Raw genomic sequence first — 25615 nt, 5'->3', positions numbered from 1 at the left:
ATTACATAAGAATAAGATAGCTTTTAAAAGGAGTTTAACTCTATTATTATTATTATTATTACTATTTTGAGACTATCATACAATTAGGGATAAATAAAATAGGACTTTCAGACTTCTAAGAAAGAGATGTGGGATGTGACAGAGGTTGGGAGATGCTTAGATTCCAGCTGGACATCAAAAGAAGACAAAATGTTTCTTTGAAAGAAATGAGGCTCTGTTAGGACATAGGACTAATGTAAGTGTCAGTCCATTAAGATTTAGCATTTAGGGTCCTATTTTTTTCTTTTGGGCATGACAAAATTAATTGCAAATACATTAACAATTGTTCTGTAAACCTCTACTGAGTGCCCTAAAAAGACACGTGAACAGGATTAGTATTTCTTGAAATCCACTGCCATTCCTGGAGTTCAGTGTTGAGCAAGAGAGGTGTTTTGCTCTTGGAAATCTAACGACCAGTTTTGCAATGTCACCAATTTTTTTCAATCATCCAAATACTACCAATTCAATTAAGCTCATAAACTTCCTACCCATAGTTCTCCAGGATAAGCAGCTCCATTTAAAAGTGAATGCGGACGAGCTTGTGCTGTCCATGTGAAATATTGTTCAATCAACAGCCAAAGTTTTACTTGTCAGTTTTGATATATCCGATAATAGCTGTAGGTTGTTTTGCAATGTCCAATGTTCTGTGAAGATGGGCTTTTCATATTCTTTATTGTTTTTTTCTGACAAAATGTTGCCTGGACTTTTGCAGTTTTGTGAAATGAAACAACAGTAAAAACAATATATAATTTAACTCTCATAGACCTAGCTGGACTGCAGATAAGCATCTTTCCGAGGCTTATGGCTAGTTTTGGCCAGGATATAATGAGTTCCTGTTCATTGATCCCTTATAAGCATCCTCAATGATTGAACATAACCCCATGCACAGCAGGCAGTCATTCATTTGTGCCCCTTTTCAACTCCATTTTAATCAGCATTTGACACTGTTGAAGATCAAATCCATAATTAAGCTTCACAGACAGTCAGAGTTTTGGCAAATGAAAGCCAAACAAAGCAAAAATTTGAGATACTTTTGTAGTCAAGCATCTATAAAAATTCTGCATTATATACTCTTGGGTGCCCAGTGATTTATTTGTACTTAATGGTTCTTTGTTTCTTTTTTTTCTCATTTTCTCTGCTGAGGTTATTACCCTGCATTATTAACACACTCATGTGTGACTCTATTTATTTTTTACTGGTGGGAATACACTATTTTAGAAACAGCTGTTTATTATATATATGGGTTTAAAGTAAAGGTATACAAACACACTCACAAATCAACTTAATAAGCACCCTGATAAATAGCATGGCTGCTTAATTGGGACAATTGCTAGGGAACAGATTCAATGACCCCAATCAGTGAATTAATGGCACACCTAGTTGTGAAAAGTCCATTTAAATGATATGCTTGGTGTTGTCTGCTGCCTAGTCACAGTAGTTAACAGGTGTGAATTGGTGTTCATAGCATAAATTTCCTGCTGCTTGACCCTTTGTTCACTTCAGGTTGCTTCTCTACTCTTTCATAGTTGCTAAGTGAATGGAAATTACTGGATTTATCTTAAATTTATTAGACTATATTAAAGCCTTTATAACAGCCAATTTTAAAAGTAAGATTTTTTAGAGAGAGGTCTCTGTGGGAACCTTTCTAATTATTTACTGGGTAGGCAAAATGAAACCCATTTTCCATGCCATACTCAACCACATTCTTTTAAAGTAAGTAAGTAAGTAAGTAAGTAAGTAAGTAAGTAAGTAAGTTCTAGAATAACTAATAAAACTACATTTTAGATAGAACCTCAACTTACTAATCTGGTTTCTGGGGGAGTGTGCTGTTTCTGTGAACTTTGCTGATTCCCTGATTAAGAACCCTGTAGGAAAAGCTAAATAGTGTAATTCCTAAACTGTTCTCTTCTTAGAAGTGGACATCTCTGATTCCTGAAATACACTTAGAGCAGTGGGGCTGTGCATCTCACAGGCCAGTGTGCTGACTTGTCTGTTCAGTGTTTGTTTCCTGAGTGTGGTAAAGATCAGTCTGCACAGTTGATAGGGCTAGATTTAAAAACAACACAGACAAAACTATTTTCCCCTTCATGTTTGTGATATCTGGAGGTTGATAGATAAGTATAGGGTTCTTTTGTTTTATATTTCCTTTCTCATCCCTAGGAGGTTTATCCGTTATGGAAACGATGCAAAGGAACAGAAACAGAATAAAATGATTGAAGTAAATAAACATGTCCTTTTATCTTCTCTTCCTGACTGAATCTGTCACCTTAAGTTGCACTGTGTCTTTAATGGGAGTTTGCCAGCTAAATAAAACTGTTCAGCTGCTTTCTCTAAGTTGCCATCAAGAAAATCTGACCAGATACATAAAAGCTATCCTGTCATAAAGTTTTATGAGTCTAATTGAAAGATTTATAGATGCAATCATATTTAAAACCTTCTTTTGTCAAAGAAGATGAAAGAAGAGGAGTCCATGAAGATCATAACTGGTCTCTGAAGTGCTCAAATACAGGATGGATGCTACTGAAAACCTTGTTATGTAGTGTCTTATGTTTCAACACACTACAAAACTGCAAAGGTGCTAATACATCCCGGGAGTTTGATGTGTGAGGAATACATGATCTGTGGCTACCATATGACATTCAGCAGGCAGTTCAACACTTCACTGGCTCAGCTGATAGCCCTAGTAGAGTATGTCAAAGCTAAAGATCCATCTCCAATGCCAGCCATCCAGAGCACATTACAACTTCAAGGCAAACTCAAGACACTAAAACTGTCAGTGCAGTGGTAAGGGAGATGGAATAAGTGGGTGGGACAGCATAAAAAAAGGTTTTTCATTCAATCCCTATACCTTTTTCACTTCCAGTCTTTTCTGAGGCCACTTAATCAACTTGCATTGCCAATAAGTAACCAAACAGAGAGAGAGAGAGCGCAATACCTTTTTCTCTTTCATTTTAAAGAAACCAATGTATCTTTTAGAAAATAACATAGAAAGTTTAAAAATGTAGTTTTGCTCGGAAATCTTTTAAAGTGAAAGGCCTCCTGGACAACAGTTTACAGCAGTATTGGTAAAATGGCAGGGTGTAGCACTACAGGTTTTGGCACAGTAAAAGAAGCCATGTGCTGCGGGAGGTATATAAGAGAATTGTAAATACTGGCAGAATGAGTTTTAAAGCCTGGTTTCACTCCTGAAGAGATATGGCTTCACCAAGGAAGGGAAAGCACCCTATGGAGACAGCTTGTTGTGCATATGCACAGCTAGAGGTATCTAGGAATAGAAACAGATTTTTTAAATTTTTTTTTTTTTATTGCACATATTCCTTTCTGTCAGCTATTTGACTGGACGTTACCTGAGATAGCAAGCAGAACTGTATCAGCCTATTGCCTTATTTAGGAAACATTGAGCTGATGACAGTTGTTCATTTCTTTTCATATATCTGCTTTTCTTCCTTTGTTTTGGAGTTTCACTTTGAAGCAAGAACACCTTCAAATGGCTAAAGACAAGATTTAATTGAAAAGTTGAACACAACGCTGAATGTGTCACAGTGCTTGGACAGTCACTGTACACAAACATTTATATTCAATGAAAGGAAAGTCCCACTAACCAAACCCAGCTTGATTGGAATCTGAGACTGCCAAGCAGTATTTGTCAGGCATAACTACAGCACAGAGGCAGTAATACACTGTTTTCAGGCAGATGGGTGTAGGGAGGTCAACAAGGGACCAAGGGCTGCCTGGCTTGTTTTTGCAAGTGTTGTAGAAAAATTTTTGGAAAACATTCTACTCTGGACAATCAAAACTATCTAGTAATTGTTCTTCTTATGGAGATGCAGTCAGTAACAGCTAAAATAGTTTAAACTTTTTTTATTTTTTGATTTCAAACACTCCACTAGTTCGGTATAGATCAATAACCCCAGAAATCACATAAAACACAGCAGTCAGGATGTACACAACAGTGCAAAACATCAATTAAAACTAAATATGCATGCTGTATTGAGGACATCAAACTATTTCTATATTTTTAACTCTTAACATTCCAGACGATGTAATCCTTATACAAGAGTCTTTTTGGTTATTTGCTTAGACCACATTATCATTATACCGAGTATAAGCTGTTCTCTAAATTTTTTAAAAAATCCTAAACTGATATTTAGTGTGAAATAAAGTGACTGACATGTGAAGATACCTTGCACAATGTGGCAGAGATCTTGTTAAATTATCCATGGTATTGGGAACTTGCAGGTCATTGACTATCCCAATTTAATTTGGCTAGTACAGGACATTTCTAATAATTAATACTGTAATAACACTTAATGATCTGCACTCATGCAATCTGAAAAACCAGCTAATGGTGCAGTTTTTAGCGACTGCACAAACAGCAAGTTTTAAATTTGTCAAATGCTGCTATTTCAGCATCACACAGTCTTGCAGTAAACCCTACCTGTGGGGCTATCCAGTCACCAGAGACTTGGCCATGATGTAGCATAAAGTGAAGGACTTGGTCTCGAGGGGGGTGTTCCTTTAGAATTAAAAGTGGGAGCACTGTATTCACAAGGAACCACTAACACTCCTTATTTCCCTCTTGTTCCTTCTTGTTCCAGAGCTGTGAACAGAAGGGGTAAGAAGACAGAGGGAAATGGAAGATCGGAATAAAAAACCCCAATCTGTTTATTTATCTCATAATGGTTTGTTAATTTTAGAACTTACATCTCTTTGAATTCCTTAGTCACAGTCTCTACGTGAAATGGTCTGGTTGACACAAACATAGCCTTTAATCTGTAGTCATTGGCACTGGTTTGTATACTGCAAAGTAGTAGAGTTTAACCTTCTGAAAGAGTAGATTGACATTGTCTTTTACATCTATTTCAAACATTGTTTTCATGGTGAAGGTTTTAGAGAAAATTCCTATTGGTCTAAAATGGAAATGACTTTTGAAATGAACAATTAAAAGAAAATCAACAAATTTCAATTCTCCCCCCCAATTATACCCTATGCTTCAGAATGCACACAAGTTATCTCCTTGGTGTTATAAATTCAAGTATATTTTTCCACTAAATAGATTTAGGCATTTTTTAAAACAGCAGAATTTCACTGAAAACTCTAGTCCAAAAACTAACACTAAGTTATACTTTTCTAACCCACATTTCAGGGTTATGGAGCTGCTTTTCATTACCCTGTGGTCTTTGCTTTAGAAAGTGGTTTTATTGGAAAAAAATGATTCAAATAAAGTGAGAACGTAAGCTCTGCACCCTTCCCTGTGTGCAGAAAGGAAAGCTCAGGAAAGAAAATGGCTAACTACACAGTAAATGAATGAGAATAGAGAAACATCTCATTTTGACTGAAAGACAGATCTCATATGAGTTTACAGAGGAATATATATGAACACGATCTAAGGGAAACAGCTTAGATTTTGAGGGAAGGAAAAGAGGTTTATCCTCTCCCATTAGTTTAACTAAAAATTACAGACTTCCCTACTTTATTTTGTACATTTCAGGATTGCCTTTATCCTTGGAATTTTGAAATTAGGATTTTCTTAATCTTTTATTAATTTGTTCCTGTGCTTAGTGTTGGGAGCCAGCAATCACAAAAAGGAGATCAAACTTCTTGAGCAATCCAGCAGAAGAGGACAGGCATTTGTGCTTTCTCTTCACAATTTTTTGATATGTACAAATCAAGAAAATTCTGTCTTGTAGCTATTTTGCTGGTATACGGACTCTGATGGGGAAAGAACTAAATTTCAAAATTTTAATTTTTTTTCCTTAAATGGTTTTAAGAAGAGAATAGGAATGTGGACGGAAGTTTCATATCTCTCTTCTCCTGAGGGCCCTTTTAATAAAGTTTTAATGTCAGAATTTTATTAGGCTGATATTTTATTGAGATGGATACATGCCTTTTATGTCCAGCTGTAAAAGAAAATGTCTATTCCTTGTAGAAGGTGACTCACCTACTTTAGACTGTAGTTAGTTCAGTTCATCTGGGTGTAGAGACTGCTGTAATCACAGACATTGCTCCTTACATGCAGCATCAGGGCCTCATCTGTAATGATGTTTGAATTGTGAGCACTCAAAAGTGAAAGACAACTAGCCAAAATGAAACCCATGTGATCATTTTCAAAATGGTTAAAAAATCTCCTTGTTTTTTCTGGAATATAATCCTGGCTCTAGTAATTTCAAGAGAAAAAAAATCCCATTGTTTTTAGTGGATGTAGTCTCATCCTACGTATGTTTTATGAAAATACCAATACACCTTTTATTTTATTTTTGATTTATTGCCTCTTTTTTTCTTGTTTGCCATTCACCCAAAAATCAATTGCATTTATTAATCTAGAGAGGTCTGAGTGCATGCAAATAAGATTTCAAGTGCCCCTCAAATCTGTAAAAAGGGCACATAGCTAATCTAAACCATTTAATGAGTTATTAGTTTCCACAGCAGATTAAACTAGTAACACACAGGAATTTTTTCAGTTTGTTTTTGTATCCCATTACAATGTTCCATTGCATTAGGATATCAGGAGATGCACAAGGCTAATGAAAAAAGAAAAAACATAGAAACAAACAGCTCATTAAAGTTCATGCAGGACCTAAAATATGAAGGTATATGGACTTTCCACGCTTATTTAAAGACATCAGTCAAAGAAATAAGCAAAAGAGAAGTAAAATGTTTGTACAACTTTCATGCATAATTTTGATGGATGCAGATTCATGCATTAGCATGTCGTTTCACACATTGTTAACAAAGATTACTGAGTCTAGAAACTTAATTTAGCCATTTATTTTAACTCTCTAGTGATAAGAATCATGACTCCTGTCTGCAATAACTGGAATATCTACAGTAACAAACACATTTCATTTTTGGTTTATTTTATTAATTTCCCCTCTTTCCTTTCCTTTTAATTTTTATTTCCCCCATCTTTCTTCTTCTTCTTCTTCTTCTTCTTCTTCTTCTTCTTCTTCTTCTTCTTCTTCTTCTTCTTCTTCTTCTTCTTCTTCTTTGTCTTCGTTGTCGTCGTCGTCGTCGTCGTCGTCGTCTTCCTCTTCTCCTTCTCCTTCTCCTTCTCCTTCTCCTTTTCCTTCTCCTTCTCCTTCTCCTTCTCCTTCTCCTTCTCCTTCTCCTTCTCCTTCTCCTTCTCCTTCTCCTTCTCCTTCTCCTTCTCCTTCTCCTTCTCCTTCTCCTTCTCCTTCTCCTTCTCCTTCTCCTTCTCCTTCTCCTTCTCCTTCTCCTTCTCCTTCTCCTTCTCCTTCTCCTTCTTTCTCCTTCTCCTTCTCCTTCTCCTTCTCCTTCTCCTTCTCCTTCTCCTTCTCCTTCTCCTTCTCCTTCTCCTTCTCCTTCTCCTTCTCCTTCTCCTTCTCCTTCTCCTTCTCCTTCTCCTTCTCCTTCTCCTTCTCCTTCTCCTTCTCCTTCTCCTTCTTCTTTTCTAAGATTATGTCTTTATTTTATTTGTAAATATTCCTGAAGCATATCTCCCCCATATATGGCTGAAGCAAATATGGCTAAGCAGCTGATTGCCATTTCGCCTCACAAAGGTATTTCTTTGCCAGGACATTAGACAAAACACAAATCAGTAGATCCCCAGAGCATCCTTAAAACTCCAAAGCATAAATGATTGGGAGAAAACATGAGTCTGTCATTGGTATAAACAATTTTAATCAACAACTTGTGTTGAAGATGGAGTATGTTGCACTATTTTATTTATGAACAAGAAATAATTTGTCAGAAATATCACTGAATTTATTTTTTTAACTTGAGGAAATAGAAGGAAGTTCCAGTTTGCAGTAATACACTGGAGAATTAATGCAACTGCAAAATTTAATTCATCTTTTTCTGAGATTTTCTGCCCCTGTTCTTTGAAAGCTATAGCCATAATTTGAATGGATCTCAAGATTTATTTCCCACTATGCCAACTTGCTGAATGTCCAAGTTTAATATCAGTCTCAAAAAATAAAAATGAACTAATGCCAAGAAATATTCTTAATTCCTATAGAAATCAAAGAACAATGAAACTCAATAGCATTTTCAGGTATTCAAAACCCAGTAGAGAAGAAAATTAAAACTATCAAAAGTTTGTTTCTATATGGAATAAATGACATTCAGCAGAAGAGACTCTCAGCACCTCCACAACACACATGAGACAACAGTGTTGTGTTTTAGTAAAACATGCTCTGTGTTTTATTCAATGAAGTGCTGAATTGAGATCCAAATTTTTGAGGCCCACTTGAAAACACATGGACAGTAATTTCTTAACTCAGACACCCCCAGTTTATGTTATAGTCTAGAAGTCCTCTTAAGTACAAATGTTCAATCTGTTTTAGGATCTGGCACATAGATTGCACCATGTGTCCTTCAGCATCCTCTGGCAATTTTATGTGACCATTTTTCCAAAAGAGAGCTGCTTTTAAAAGATGTTTTGAATTGAATCAACATTTTTAGTGTTCTGTCTGAAATTCCATGACTTTCCAAAAAGACATACTATGGTCATCTGTGTCACTTTACTTAACTGGATTCCTTATGGTACTATTGCATTAATAGTTTATCACAGTCCTAGTTTTTCTGTAACAATCATTGAAATAACTCAGGCATTCAATCCTGGCAAGCCACAGACTATTCAGCACTTTGAAATTCATAGATTTAACAGCATAGTGTCAGATCATTTTTCATAACCCTTGTTTCCTTGTCAGCATGTCATAGCCAGTAAAGGGCTGCTAGATTAGAACAAATATATAAATCTTTTCTCAGCTTCACTTCACTGCTGTTTAATACTGCTTTACTACACCACTGTGCTTACTAGTTTAAAATACCTTCTGTTTGGAGAAACGCATATTTATTATTATTATTAGGGAGTTTTTCTGCAATTTCCCTGAGCACAGGCTGACAGCTGCATAGCACTTTGTCATTTATCATTGTACACAAGATCTGTCAACTTGGGAAACAATTTCAATAAAAAAAATCTGCATGAAATTACTTTTGCGATAGGAAAAAACAGCCCCAGTTCTGTCTATTGTATGTGCAATTCTGTGGCTCTGTTTATTTATTTATTTAGTCTACTTTTTCTCCTCTCTCTTTTTTTTTTTTTTTTTTTTTTAATTTTGGCTGTGAAAGGTACTTAATGTACCAAAAACAATTTGTAAAAGCATTATTTCACCAATTGGAAGTGTGTACGCCTTGCTGAGGTCTCCCTTATCTAACTGTTGCTAATACATTTTCATGCTGTGCTCTTATGGCTTCATTTTACAGTTGACGAGATCACCCACTCCATGCTGTGTTGGAAATGGGACCCTCGTCACTCTAGTCCACAGAGTGCACTTAACATGTTAACAACAAACAACAAAAAGTTACTGCTTTAAAACATTTTCTTCATCCCTTTATCCCTTTGTTGGAAACTTAGCCTTGCTTTTCTGGCTTGGTTTAATAAACTAAAGCATAGCAACCATGTAAATCAGAAATCTCATACCTATCAAAACAGGAGGATTTACTCATCTATAGATCCTGTTGAGTTAACCTCAAAAGGAGGTCAATAACACTCTGCAGATTCCTTGAAAACATATAGCACCCGTCATCTGCTGACCTCATCCTCCTCAATGTTTACATCAGGGGAAATATTTTTTTTTTCATGACATAGCATTTTCCTTCACTTTGGTTTAATTTCTTATACATCTTGCCCTGTAACTAGATAAACATCTAAGGCCTGCAGTTAATAAAATCGACTGGGGCAATAATTGCTGTGAAATTATATTCTGGACAGCTGAAAAGGAGGGATCAGTATTAGAGTCTCCTGTTTTCCACTGTCAGTTTTTTCTCCAGCTTTGTTTTGATTTGTTGTCATCAGCACCTGATGATTCTGCTGACACCCCTGTCAGAAAATGAATTTTTCACTCTCCACTTGATTGACTCCATTCATAGCATGTAACTCTGTCAAAAAGTGCCACTCTCAAACTCACTCACTCATGTGTTTGCATTTTCAACACCAATGCTGAGTGGACAGACAGACACACAAAACCATGAAATATTCAGAAGGCATATTTCACCCTTAATAGTTCTTTATTGTCCTTGTGAAATGCCATGTGTTCCATGCTTTAAATCACTTGATGTCAGAAATACTTCTTTTGGAGGAAGAAGTTTTGCAGATTTTGTACTTGAATTAAAGCACAGATTTTAAGTTCTGCCAGATTTCTTGATGAAGCTAATATTTGAATGCAAGTCATTAATGCCACTCAGTTTCATATACTACTATTGATAAAAATATGCCTTTCATAGGATACTAGTTTGTGTTAAAATGACAGATGCCTTCAAAACTTGGTCCGTAGAAATGACTCAGTAATAGTGTAAAAAGTAGTAATTGGAGGATCTTCTAGAGCCTGAATTATTCAGACCAAATTTTTGCAGGCAGATTTCTTGTTTGTGAGGAGCCAATCAGCCTTTAGTGACTGTCACTGGTCACTGAATTAAAATGCACAAAAGAGCCTACAGGCAATGTACTTCCAAGATGCAAAAATCACAGATCTTTTTAAGTGTGAGCAGAAAGTGCTTGCATACCACAATGAACGGCATCACAAGAGGTCATCTATGTCGCAGGCCCAACTGTTTGAGAAATAGAGTAGACTAGAGTACAGCAAGTTTGATAAAAATAGTTTGTGGCACCACAAGGACTGCTAAAGTAATGTTATTAAGATGCTGGTAAAAAAAATTAAGAGCTATTGGAAGAAAAAGGCTGTCAACAAAATGAAGAGAAAAACTGCCAGTAACATTTGTTTGACACTGTAACACATGTTTTCGAATATGCTCTTATCTGCACTTGCACTAGCATCAATAAGACATGGCTCAGTTGAAGTTAATGAAGTTATACTTGTGCCAAGAGCTATTCTAAAAAAATCCCAAAACATATTGATAAAAAGCACACATAAACCAGTGTACATTGTATCCCAGCCTCAATCAACAAGACTTTGCATTTGACACCAATGAAGGCAAATTTTACAACTGATTTATTATATCATCACCAGCTGTAAGGAGTCTAGTAACCAAAAATAAAATCAACAAATCCTGTTCTCAGAAAGGTGTTGGACTTTTTCATGTTGTGGTTGGTGTTTTCCACTGTATTTTCATTTCAAAAGTGCAAGAAAAGTTGAGAGAAGAGAGAGGACAGCAGTACAAACCCCAAAAATTTAAAATTACTTTAAATTTAGCAGCAATACAAAGGGTTCTCAAATGTATTTTTGTCAGTCCTTTAGATGTTATTGTCCTGAAATTGATATAGTTTTTCGGTTAATGATAGTTTATTGGAACAACATGTTTTAAAAGAAGTTACAGTCATTTGGTCTCAGAACAAGTATTTCAAAGAATCTGTCAATTTATTTTTTTTTAATATCAATGTCTTCTATCTTGAAGAAAACAGCAAAGTTATTGTCTTTCCTTTTGCTTTAATCTCTGGGATTTGGTTCCAGCAGGCAATTTTTTTCCTCCAAGACAATTATAACTTTAAAAACAAATGAAATGTAATTACTTTTTTATTGACACTTCAAAAGAAAATAAGTGGTTAATCAGCAGTTATATATTTTCCTCAAAGGTGTTGCTTTCATAAGCATTACGATTAGCTAACCAGATTCAGATAAGTGGGGGGAAAGTGGTGGGAAGAGGGCTGTCATGAAAGAGCATGGGGTCAGTGACTGCATGCAAAAAAGGAGTATATCTAACACATGCTGATTGAACTGAAAGATGTAGGGGGTAAAATTATCTTATGAATTTCTGTATATATTTGCATTTCACCTTTATGTATAATATTTCATGACTTTACAATTATGCTCCCCAGGGGCTTCATACTTGTATAATTTCAGAGCAAAAAATGATGAAGACTTAAATAAACAGTCTCTACAAATGATATTTCTGGACCTAAGGTTTTAAGAAAATATCTCAGCAAATGACACTTGCAGTCTCCACATAAAGAAGGTCAACTGAGCCCTCAATTTCCTATGACTGACACTGGAAATTATCGGCCTTTTAAGAAATGATCTGTGAGAACACATCGGTTGTTTATCTTGAAGAGCTTTGATACATAGTACACTCATTTTTTTAAAACTCAGTCTTCTGGACAGTAATCTCCAGTTTGAATGACAACTTTTTTACCATTTGGCAGATAGGCTTAAGTCCAGAAAGATGCTTTTTTGATGGAAATAAAGAAAGAGAAGCGTCTCATAATGCTTAAATTTTATTAACCTATTGCTGAAAGGAATAAAAAATCTCCCTTCTAACCAACTAGAAAGAAATTAACACAGGGCAGAAAAAGAATTAACAAATGAGGAATGGAAAAGTTTATTCAATGAGAGAAACAAAGAGAGTTTAAAGGGAGAAAAAAAATCACAGAGAAATTAAAACAATTACCGATTATTTTAGGAAATAAATGTTCAGTAACGTCTTCTGAGGATTTGACCGAAATGGTGCCAGTGTCTCACAACATTTTAGATGAAGTTATAAACACACAGAGGAGCAGTCAGAACACTTGATCCAAAAAATTACAGATCAAGGATCTGATACACACAGGAGTTATTTGATAAATGACTGTCTAGAGCTGGGGCAGAGTGTCTCACACACATCGTTGCTATAAAAAGAAGGGATAAGGAGAAGGAAGGACAAAAGAATGAAGAAAGGGCCTAAATTACAACAGTGGGAACTTCTATGACCTTTTTTTCTTCTTTGAAGTAAAATGCAGAAATGAGGAGTCATCATTAAACACATGAGTGAAAAAGGCAGAAAACTTCTGTTTAGCAAGTCTACTTAAACAAATCGTTTCCTCTTGCCTGTTATTTATTACAACCCATGTGTACAACCTAGTGCCACCCCACTCAGGTGGAAATGTGAGCATGTGGGCTATTTAATATAGTAATTTGCCTAATGTAGCACAATTACAGAAATGCGCTGAGTAACTTTGGGCTGATTCCCAGGAAAGAATTCTTTATGGAGTACCTACAAGGTACACCTGTGCCTCATTACCTGAATCGATATTTTAGCCATGTTGATTTGAAGGACAAAATAGACTTAGGAGATTCTAATTCCATAATTACAAAGAACATAAAGAAGAGACATTAAAACTGGAAGAAAAACTTAAAAACCTTCCACACAGTACAACAGGATGGCAAAAATACAAGGCTAGCTCTAACTTTGCACCTAGGAGCCTCTGTATAGCAAACAATTCCATTTTGTTAACAAGCCACAAGCGTACACTTAAGAAGCAGGTGAACAAATGTAATTGTGAGAAGTACAATGATGCTTCTAAGTATAAATTGTCTTCCTCTCAAGGCACATGTGTTCATCTATTGCATAGTACTTTTTGTGCTGTTTTATCTTTCTCCTCTATTTTAAAAAAATTAATGGTTTTCCCTTAATGACCTGAAAGAGGTTAAGGTGTAAACCTTAAAGGATTTATTTTCAAACATGTCACATCTCTTCTTTCTGTATTATTAAAACAAAGTAATTGTCATCCTTTTCTCTCTCTCTCTCTGAATTCCTGGCTTTGGTCTGTCCTGTGAGGTCAATACAGACTAAAGGCCATTAATATCTGATAACTGCAAAGAACTTGTACTAAACACTGATACTACCATTATGATCTCTGGTGAATAGGTTTCCATATCAGAAAAACACCATTAGAGTTATCAGCAGCTGGCACAGTTTTAACCTCAGCAGAGGCCAAGGCAGAAACAAACAGAGACTGAAATACCCCATTATCTCTAGAGGCACTTACTACTACTCTGAGTGAAGGTAGATTGGTGAGGTACCAGGGGGTAAATTTGCCCTCTACTCCTGCCATACTCATTCCTTGCACAAATGTAACCTCCATGACTGACAATCTGACCACTGTGACTAACTTTTCATTCAGTTTATTTGCTCTTAAGCCTTCTTTGCAGATACCCTTTATTCTAGAAAATCAAATACACTGGAAAATAATCCAGGTGTTCAGACAGCTTCAGAGGTAAAGCTATGCTGAAATTGGTACTGAAAGCAGGACTTTTAATCTTTCACACTTTGATGACTAAAATTAGACTCCCCATTTAAAACTCTTCTTTTTCATGGGTCAATTTCATTCTCAGTAATGTATGTCTTGTATGGGAGAAGATCCATGCACTGTGACAGTGCAAACACATAAGTGCTTCATAAAACCCCCAAGATTATACTGCTTCCCTCTCCAACAACTGACCCGTATTTAACACATTTATCATGTCCACTTCTTCATGATCCACCTCAGATGCAAATGGATATTGTGATTTGAGCCTTACAGTCATAAACCATTTCAGAGTGACATAGGAATTCCAGTGGACCACTGAGGACTTTTAGTCACTTCCTTTCCCAAATACTGCCGCTGCACTAAGGTGATGTGTGTCTCTGGTTAACTGGTACAAAAACTGGCAGTCTGGTATGGAATATACTTGTCTGTGGGTGTTAGGATTGGGATGTAGGAGAGTGCATAAAGAGAGTTTTGTCTGGAGGTGAATCTGGATGTAACTGATCAGTTCTGGATTTTTAGCAGAGGCATTAGCAGCAAATGCTCAAGGGAGTATAAACATTGAAGAAAAGCATGTGGCATCTATGCTAGAGGGAGTCTGAAGACAGGCTGAGAGCTGCAGCTGTTCGGTCTGGAGAAGAGAAGGGTTTGGGGATCCTGACTTCCTGCACCTGAAGGGTGCTCACAAAAAGGCTGAAGAGGTCCTTTTCACAAGTAGTGGTAGGACAAGGGATAATGGGTTTAAGATGAATGAAGCTCAATTTAGATTAGACATTAGAAAGAAATTCTTAACTGGTGGAGGGTGGTGAGGCACTGGCACAAGTTGTCCAGAGAAGCTGTAGATGTCACATCCCTGGAAGTTCTCAAGGCCAGGTTGGAAGGAGCCCTGAGCAACCTCGTCTAGTGGGAGGTGTCTCTGCCCATGGCAGTGTTTTTGGAACACTGATATTTAAGTGATATTTAAAGTCCCTTTCAGCACAAACCGTTCTGTCATTCCATGATTTTATGACATTGTAGTCATCATCACCTTAAACAGTAAAGAGATCTTAATGAGAAAGACTAATCACATGCAGAATCAATGCTTCTGGACTTGTTGCTTGCTGCCTGGAAAGGAACATAAGTCCTTTTATATGAGGTGGAAAAGCAAAAGATCTGAAAGGTTAGTCTAAACAGGCTTCCACTTACCCAAGTCTTCCATTTTCACTCCCCATCCTTCCCTCAGAAAGTAAAAATAAATTACTGGAGTGTTTGCAGACCATGAGCATTTGCTGATGGTGTGGCACCTAGAATCAGAAAAAAAAATCTGCTTTATGTCTCTGTTGACTGGAAATTCATTTGTATATATATGCTACAAATCACTATCTCCACCAACTGCTTGATATGGAAAGAAGAAAATGATGCTAGTGATGTATGACCCTGAGAGTAGAGGAATTGTAGCTATTTACATCAGTTGTCAGCAACCTGCTGCTTGTTTGCAGTGTTGCTGCATGGATATAGATAACCTCTCTGAAACATTAGCTGAGACAAAGCAAGTAATTCTTTGTTGACACATTGTCAGTTTCTAATTTGTTCTCAAACTGTGAGGTAAATCCTCCATCTCCACTGGAAAAGGGGCTGCTCTATCTGACATCAGTCTTTCTGCCCTTTTCACTTTCTATTCTCAGCTGGAAATGCAGTCGAAAAGGAGTTTCCTGCCCGGAAACTGATAAAGCGTACCAACAAAATTATCTGGAGAGTTTAACCTTAGCTGTGGTCCCTTTACATCACCCTGAATAAAAACACTGAGCAATGCAGAAGGAAAACTGTGATCCTTATTACAGCAGTGTCAGAAATCAGGAGGACTGCAGTTGGAAGGGACAGAGGTTATCCCTTGAGCTTGAAAAATGTTGCTTTAGCTACAGAAATAAATGCCTCAGAGCCAGGTCTTGGTGAGTGAAAATGAAAAGCTGAGAAACAAAACCAGAGTGATGGCTCTTCATGAAACATCGTTTTGTCAAGAAAAAATGGCAAATACTCTGGCAAGGACTTCATCCTCTTTCCACTCTTACTTCTTGGTACCTTTGAGGAGTCTGCACTAGGAATACAGTAAAATGTGATGTGCTAGGAATTTCCTTGTAGATAGATTGACCTGATTACATTTCACTGGGCGTAGTAGCTCATTCTTCTTTCTGACTGCTGCTCAGATAGAAGACTGACAGCTGGACTCCATCACTTGGATTAATGGGTTAAAAGCTGGCATCTTTTTTAGTATTTTGGACTTTATTTTCTTTATCAGCTTGACTTTCATGCTCAGAGTGCTCTTGCCACAATATTCTTTTAAAAGTACACTTGTCAGGGTCCATTTGCTACCAGCTACCTTGATGGTGACATCAGCGATGGCTGCGGTTTACCTTTTGACCTTAGAGAGGCAGCAGATGGGCCTAGTAATAAATCCCGATTATTAGTGAAGGAGCCAATAGCTTGGAAAGGCAGAAGTAAAAGCCAGGCAGTTTTACACTGCAGTTCTTGTTACTTGCTTTGATATGGAGTTGTGGCCGTGTCAAGGGTGATGTTGAGCAGCCTGGGCTGCCTGCAGCCCTCCACTCCTGGGCAGGCCATGAGTGCCTTGACTCCAGCGCCTCTTCCTGCTCTCCCCCAGCATCCCAAACTGCCTCCACATGAAAGTCCACTTCAGCTTTTGACTCCATGACCTAAAATAAGCAGGTGGAAGAATATTAGCTCTTGGGATAGCCAAGAGGCATCCAGGGCTGGGTCCTGCTCCACAGGCTGGTGTGCTAATGGCTGATTGGCACCATGAAAGCCCTTGAGGAGGGTGCATGGAGATGCAACGCTGACAGGAAGAGGCCTCAACACAGCCCAGGTTTGGCAAAGGACAAAGGAACTTCATCATGGTGTTTTTACAATGTTTTGAAAAGAAACCACAAACCTACAGAAAGCTATGGCCAGTGTCCTACAGCATCAGTTTTGTGTTCCCTATGCTGGGGTTTGCGGGCAGGGTGGCTGAGGGCTTGCAGGAGGTACTGTGCCTTCGTCAGGCCTTGGGTATGGAGGGTGCTCTATGGCTTAGGTCAGACAAATATTTTCCATTTTTGGAATAAAGATGTTTATGGTTTAGTCTTGGCTGGTTAGGGGTTTTTTTTCCCAATGTGGATGGAAGAATTTTCTTCATTTTTACAAGGGGTGTTATGTCGTTTATGTACTTTAATCCTGCAGCAAAACTGTGGTTTTGCAAGAGTAAAGGCAGTAAGATTTTTTTCTCTTTTTATAAACACAAAAGAGCTCAGCTGCATAAACCAAGTTCTCAAGATCTCTTTGTACCCACATGTGCTCACAACATGGATACATCATCACGATCCAGTACAAGAGAAGAATAAAGAAATTGTTGCTTTACATAATTATTAGGTATAAATCACCCAGGAATAATACATACTAAGATTTTTTTTTTTTTGCCTGAAAACTTTAGATAAGTTTTCTGTAATTTTAATTTTTTTTCTAGGATGTGTGATAAGGCAAAACACCTTCAACATCCTTGCCATAAGTCTGTCATAAAATAAAGAGATAAGTAATTTTGTCTTCTTCTCTCTGAGTTTTTGTTGAGAATTTGGAATATTTGAAGCTTTCTGGGAAGTGCTGTTCTCTCAACAGATACAGAAGATGTCTAAAAAAAATAAATTTTGTATTGGATGCCCAATTCTCACTCCTTTTATATGTGTGAACACTGCGGGCCTTGTGAACTGACTACAGCTTTTAAACCAAATCAAAGAAAATATCACACTTTTTGTGTCCTAAAAAGTTTCCTATTCAATTACTTGGAGGATTATTTTTCCTTTGTCCTGCCTTAATTTGTAGAAATTGATTTTGTAGAAAGGTTTTGTAGAAAATGATTTCCAAATATACAGTTTTTTGGTTTCCCACAAATCAATCATTTAAAATTACAATGAGCTATCAAGCAATTCTTTCCCCAAAAATGTATGCATGAAAATTAGGATATTTTTGATTGCTGGCTAAATTTACTTCAAGAATATGATGGAAAAACATTCTTTTCACATCCAGAAGTCTTATAATTATTTTTCAAACATGGAAGTCTTTTCTAGGTGAAAAAAAAAAATTTTTTTGCTTTTTAAATATAATTTCTAGGAATACTATTCATTTATCTGAGTAGAATTTTTTGAAAATATTTGATAGTAGTTTTAGATGCAGTGCTTCAATCTTTCTTATGAGAAGTAATAGAAAAAATCAATTTTAGATGCCATTTTCTTTCACTGTGTAATGTCAATGAAGAATATGCATAGGAATCGGGCCCTGGTTTTGTATAACAATGAACACAAGCTTACTGTAAAATTATTAACAGCTAGTGGTTTTAGTTCATCAGTCATTAGCTATATCAATCATTTTTGTGCCAGCATGGAAACAGAAGCTCTACTGTTTTGGAGAAGAAAGTGTATGTGTATGTTGTGTGTGTTCCATATAAATTACCCAGGTGTTTTAACACATCCAGGTGGCTTTTTATTCCTTTTGGAAAAACAGAAAGGAAACAACCCAAGGGCTAATGTTCTAATTATCAGTGGTTCTGCAAGCCTCCAAAAAGCATGTATTCTATAACCCCTGGAAAAATTCTGACATGTTATAAACTGGCTAAATTAGCTTCAATCAGTAAACAAACAAATTGATGCCAGCACAACAGTACAATAATGCATACTAAGTGACTTATTTTCCTATTGCCAAAAATAGCTACATAAACCAATGCTAAGTAGCTTTGATTTTCTTCTTTGTATAATTTGAGTTAGAAGTTGTAAAAAGTCATAATTCCTGACCTTTAAATAGGAGCAGTAGAACCAGAACACCTATTTCTCAGAGATTTCTGGAAATTTTTTTCTTGATGTTGGCTTGCAACCCAAATCACATATGACTCAAAAAGTTGAAAATGAAACTTATTTCATTCAAATGCTGTGGTAGCTCTGGAAGCTCAGGTGCATGTTTTTTTCTAGCTTAGCATTGAAAGAGGAAGCCAAATTCCTCTTCAAGGCAGATCATATCGGGGTAAAGTAAGTAATATTGAAATAGGATTGCTTATGTTGGAAAGGAGCATTAAAAAAAAACCAAAAAACAAAAGACCTGTGAGATAAAGATAGGATACCCCACAGTGGGCTTTGGGATCAATTTTAGGACCCGAAAATGTAATGAAAAAGCATAATTTTTATTTCTCTAATTACTGATGTTCTTTATCTACTTTTTGGTTCCATACTGGAGGATACTGTAAATATGTGAATTTTCTCTATGGCCTTACTTGATTGCAGAAATGTGGAGAAAATGTTTCAGGAGCCATTTCTTTCATTGTTGTGCATATTATTTTTTTCTGCCATCACAAAGCATAATTCTGGTAATAGACCTTGACTGTAACCTCTTTAAGTGTGAATATAATAAATATATTCTGTAAACATAATTTATTATATGTTTAGGAAATAGAGCTAAATTCAGTTCAGAGTCTTGCAAGGTCTGAAATATTGTAACTTCCTAAATTTTTAGTTACTGAGTTTTAAGGTGAAATGCTAATATACTGTCTCTTCTTTGTAGGTAAAGTCTTCTCAACTTCTGTTTTTTTTTTTTTTATAATGACATAGCATCATGTAAGTCATCAAAATTTTGTATACATGTTTTTATCATCATTTGACTATTCAACACAATGATGTAAATATCTATGCTGGAATACTGGTCATAATATTTATGAAGTAATATGAAATCGAAACAGCATATCTCAAGTACATCCTTCTTTCCAAATCCAAAATGCTTTTTCATAAGGGATATAGAAGATTTCTATCTTTGAAAATTACACAGATAGACAAACACAGAGCTGTAGAAGAAATGGTGTGTATGTTAGTGAGCACCTTATTTTCTGCCTCTGTCAATAACATACTTATTTTGACCAGCCAATGTACTGGAAGCGGCACATTTCCTGACAAAAGTTAACTCAACCTATGTATGTGAATTTATGCTTTAAATAAGAAACACTTTGTTTTAAGTGTTGTGCTCTCTCCTGTCTTCATTTAGCTACACTAACTTATTTCTCCATGTGAAACTGAATAATTAATTGTCCCAATGGTGCCATCAGGAAAGTGTTTTCAATTGCTGTTTCTGGAGATTCCATTGCTACTCAGCTCCCACGAATATGTCGATAAACATACATGGTAGACTAAAACAGAATATATTTCTTTTACACACTTCACAGTCTTTTTCAGAGAATACAAGAGATGTAGATATTTAAACTGCTGGTGTTCTTTGTGCAGTGACAGAGTCCTTAAGTCTGAACAGTTGCTTTTCTAGACTATGATCAATACACTGAAAAAAAGAAAATAACTACTGGTAACCTTACTAAAACAAGTTTGTACCTTAAAAGAACTCTAATAGTGTAAAAAACCATTTGTTGATAATGGCAATAAGTGGGCATGCAGCTGTTGTTTTGTCTTTTTTAAACCAGGAATTTCCTTAGTGTTTCCTCAATTTTATCTGCCACTTTTGCAGAATCATGCTTGAAAACCTTTTCTAACAAAACATCTCACATATTTACTGCAATTGACCTCCTTGTAAATTAATCAGGAGTATCTAAAGTATATACAGACATTTTTTTCATAATAACTATTCAACAGCAGTTTTGAATCTTTTTCACAGATAGCTTCACACATTATACAGTATTCAGCACAGCTACGATCATGAGTAGTTAATCCTGGCATTCCCTTGTCTTCTAAAGGCTCTAGTGAATGCTAAAAGATATATAAGTGAATCTATCCATCTCTCACAAAGTCTTAAACTCCATCAGGAATTACCATTTATATTCAGTCTGTTTTCTGGTACCAAAATAAAGAATCCAGAGAAATTACTCCACACAAAACAAGAAGGCAATGCTTTTGTCATGGGATCCCATCTGCCTGCTCACCGATGACATCTCTTCTGGGATCTGTCCATCATTATACATCTTGATCCTATTTCATAGCATATATTTTTCAGCTTAAAATTCTCTGGTCTTGGTTATACCGATGAGATGGTGTATGGAATGCTGCTGGTTCCTTAACAATGCTCCATTAGAATAATCACATCTTGTAACTTCCCTGTATACCTCCTGCCTGCTCCCAGCACTCAAGGCTAGTGACTATGACTGTTCTTTGTTGTATGAAAGCAAAGCTGCTTCTCATTGCCATTATTACTTTGATCCATCCATGCTTGGGAGACCAAGCAGAAAGTGATTTTTTTACTTCTGTGTCTATTTTTGTGTCAACCCTCTGACATATTTTCTGCTCTTCTGGAGTATATAGTATATCCGTTGGCATTCCTCCATGAACAGTTTTTGATGGCAAGTTTTGAGAGACACACAGACACTTCTTTTTATGTGTTGCATCTATTGCATTCTATTTAAGTATAAATTGACAGAGGTTTTCTGCTGAGTTAACAGTTCACTTTTTCAGGGAAAGCCGGGAGATTCCCTGTGCCATACCCTTTCTAAGAAATTCAGTAATTGGAAACCAGGACCAGACAAGTTTAGACAAAAAGCTGTGCAATTATTATAACGGGGCAGACATTTATTGGTATAACTAACACAGCTATTGCAGATTCTTTCTTAATGCAGAATAGCTACAAATACTTAGTTATAAAGAATTTTGCGTAACTTAATACATAAAATGAACAACATGCATTCAGTAACCTTATATTTATATTCATTATGCCTTTTCTGTGTGCGATTGTCCATCTCTATTTATGGTGATAATCCATCTACTAAAAGGCATCAGGAAATTTTTTTGTAAATGCATTTTGCTACTCTATGGACAATGCCTTCTTAAAGATGTAATTTAGCCTTTGTATGTGTTCTGTTGTACCCATCATTTTAGAAAAATCATTTATGTTTATCACACTGCAAGTGTCTTCTGTTAAATCAACACAAAATTTTATCTTTTTCTCCACAATTACCCCTCTAAATGCAAAATTATTAATTCACACTGTTAGCTCACAATTTGCCACAGACTTGCAACTCTTGCACACTCCACAGAGACCATGATATAATGCACAATCTTCTGATCACTTTCCATATTGTGTTGGGAATTAAATTTTCCAACACTTGATCCTTGCATGGTCAAGGTAGAACTTTTATATGTAGAAAACTTGCCTAGTCTAGGTCTCCTAGGTGGTATGGGAAGTTCATTCTGACTCCAACAAAAATTACTGTTTTTCAGAAGGAAAATTAGGATTTTAAATAAAATCATTGGTGAGTTCAAAATAGATAAATAAGTCAGAATGGAAGTGTAGAGTAGTAGGTAAATGCAGGTTTTAAGGCTCAAAATACCACTACTATTTACATATCAAGGTTTAGAGAATGACTTAAAAAGCAAATTCTTAAGTGATCAAACTCAACAGAGGGTATTTTTCATAAATCACATTCATATGTGACCTGAAAATAAACTGCCTAGTGTATGCATTAACTCCATCGCATTGGAAGTGTCAGGCTCACCTGTTTCATCTTACCTAGATTCCAACTGAGTTAAAGATTAGGGGCTGAATTAGTCTGTTTTGTGGTGGATTGGATGAATTGGTTGGTTGGGTTTTTTTGATTGCAACCTTTAAATTTCCCAAATCAATGCACATTATTTCTGTTTCAGAGATGTCTTTTTTCTACTGTTTGAAAGTTAGCTGTCATGACACGTCTCTGTGCTGTAGAGATCCTGTAATAGAAAAAATGAGACAAAATTTCTATTCCTATTCTCTCAAATCTATGGCAATCCTCATAAATATTACAAAGGTAAAAGGATGTTCAGGACAAAGCACATCTCCAAAAACTTTAATTTCTTGTTGATTAAACCACCACTGAAACAGATTAACAATGTGGAAAACATGAAAATAATGATGTTATTGTGTTCTTGTCTGAGTCAGAGTTTCTACACATGAAAGTGGAATAGTCTTCAAGATGTTTAGGTGATCTCAACTTCATTTGCACCTAAAGACTTGAACATTTTCTAGTAACTGTGAATAGGCCAGTATTGTTCTCATGCTATTAAAAATGAAAAAACCAATAAATATTATCTAACAGAAGGAGGGACAAATGTCCCCAGAATAGAAGGCAACAAATTGTCAGCTCTATTTGGACAAGAACTTTAATTTTCAACTAAGCAATCACATGTACTAGGAAAAGATTTTCTTTTCAATTTGGAGGACTTTGACAAATATTAATATATCACAGTTGCAATGGGATTCATTTGTGCTGTGGAATCTAAGAGGTCAGTACATCTGTAAAGACTTATAGTACTTAAGAGATGATTGTACAAGACATATGGTTTAATCATGATGTATTTAAGCCTTTTTTATCTGCTTAAGAATTCAATGTTTTTCTTTCTCTAATTCAAGAAACAATTTGTGATTCCTCTCAACCAAAAAGTATTAATACAGCAGCCAGAGTGTATTAAAAATGGACTGAGAAAAGTCAAAATTATGTAACTATAATTGATTTAAACTATGATTAAAATAAAGATATAATGATTTGAGTGTTAATCCTTTTAGGCTTGACATCACACTAGAAATTTTTATATATAGGTGAATTTCCTATAGAATCTCATTTATCACGTGGTAAATCCTCAGAGGAAGATGATGAAAATGTAGAAAGACCCTGTGATTTATATCTCAGCATTAATATGTTTATGTCACTAAAGCTATCTTCTAAGAGTAGTTTATTTCTCTAAAACCATGTCCTACCAATAATGATCATAACTATTATTCTATTTTTAGTGTGCTAACACACGCGTATCCAGTGCTGCATGAACCATGGTGGAAAAAGCCTGCCAGGGTTTTAGGTGTCTGCTTGTCACCATTTCACAACCTGCCCTTCATCATCATTAGAATGCATATGCTCCTCCCTTCTCACTGATGGCCAGAATTTGGTAAAGGAGTCTAGTAATCACAAACTGTAAAATTATTCCCTATGCCAAAATTTTGGGAAGCTTTCCACACAGAAGCATCTAATCCAAAGAGACTGCAGCCATTTCAAACTGCATTTATTGAAGGTGGCCTGCTTGTTGTGTGACTTGGAATTGAATGATCAAATCTGTACGTGCAGGTCACGTGTGCAGGCAGCCACACAAAGTAGGCTATTGAAAAGGGTGCACGGCTACAGCAGCACCACATGGAAATATGATTCTCTCCTGTAAACTCACCCACCAAATATCACCTTTTAGGAATGTTCTTCCATTTTGTATTCTCCTCGGTGTTGCTATTTAATAAATAATAATTGTATGTCATCTATCTAGCAGTAGAACAGACTATATAGAGCACACATAGGACATGAAATACTTTCCTTTTATCAGTCAAACAAGAGTTAATATTAAAGGTCATTAAAAAAAATAAGTTATTAAACAGTCCTGCTCATAGATTATCTGATTATGGACTAGGAAAAAATACAAGTTAAAAGTTAATTCAAGAGTATTAACTTGAACAGTCTTAAACATAGGGTTTAGTCTTTAATAATAATCAAGCCTACAAAAAAACCAAGGGAAAAAAGATATAATCTTAGTGCAGAACACCCATATGTTAATTCATAGTGTGGACAGGAAGCTGCAGTTTAATTTTACCTTGTTCAGGCAGTTCCTATCAAATGCACCAGGATTTACTTTTATCTGCTAATAGAATGATCTTTCATACTGCCCATTGACATATGTTGAAAACATGTCATTTTCTAAAGGAAGAGAAGATTAGCTTTAATACATATAGAAGTTTTAAATCTGTGATTTACATAGGACTAGACTTCTGAAATCTGTAGTGTAAGCTCTGAGCATAACCATGCCCAGTAGTGTATTTTTAGCAAGATGATGCATTTCAAAAAAAAGGGTTAAAGACAGAAGATGGGGACATTTTATAGCAGGAATAATTTGATAATTTATCAATCAGAAATTTTAGAACACAGCATATACATCACTGGGTACCTAATGAAAGATGAACTCTGCCAATTCCTGAACTTTGTGGTTTTGGCTTGGTCTGGAAGACATAAGAATTTGATTTGGCAAAGATTTGGTTGTAGATGGAGGTTGTTCTGGATAGCACACTAGTGGTTGTCCTTGAGGCAATACAGTGAGCTTGTAAGATAAGAATCAAGTTTTTAACCATCGGTATGTCACACAGCATTATAAGGACTTAAGGACAGCAATAACCTTATTTTCTTCCTAAAATACCTGTTGTATTCAGTGAGGGCACCATCCTAGCTTCCTTTCTTAAATAAATAAATATTTATTCTATAATTAACAAGTCTACAAATTTACAATTTTGTAATTTACAATAATACAATTTATTCTAGGTGAAAGGTACACTTACCATGAGGGATAAAATTTCCCCTTGTGGTAATATGAAATAGCTTATAATTTATGCTCTGAATGAATACAATTGCCTACTCAAGATGATTCTGCAGCATTTTCTTTCCAGATACCTTCCACATGTGGCTATGGTAGAACGTCATGTGATACTGCCAGCCTTCTGACTCTGCTATGCATGGATTTGGATAGACAAAGTATTTGGATCTTATACTAAAGATCTATTTACAGGCAGCATCAGATAAATGGACTCAGAACTGAA

The sequence above is a fragment of the Chamaea fasciata genome, unplaced genomic scaffold, assembly GCF_029207755.1.
Source record: "Chamaea fasciata isolate MVZ Bird 193981 ecotype frontalis unplaced genomic scaffold, bChaFas1.0.hap1 SCAF_1, whole genome shotgun sequence".
NCBI classification, from domain to species: Eukaryota; Metazoa; Chordata; class Aves; order Passeriformes; family Sylviidae; genus Chamaea; species Chamaea fasciata.
This window is presented reverse-complemented; position numbering follows the sequence as displayed.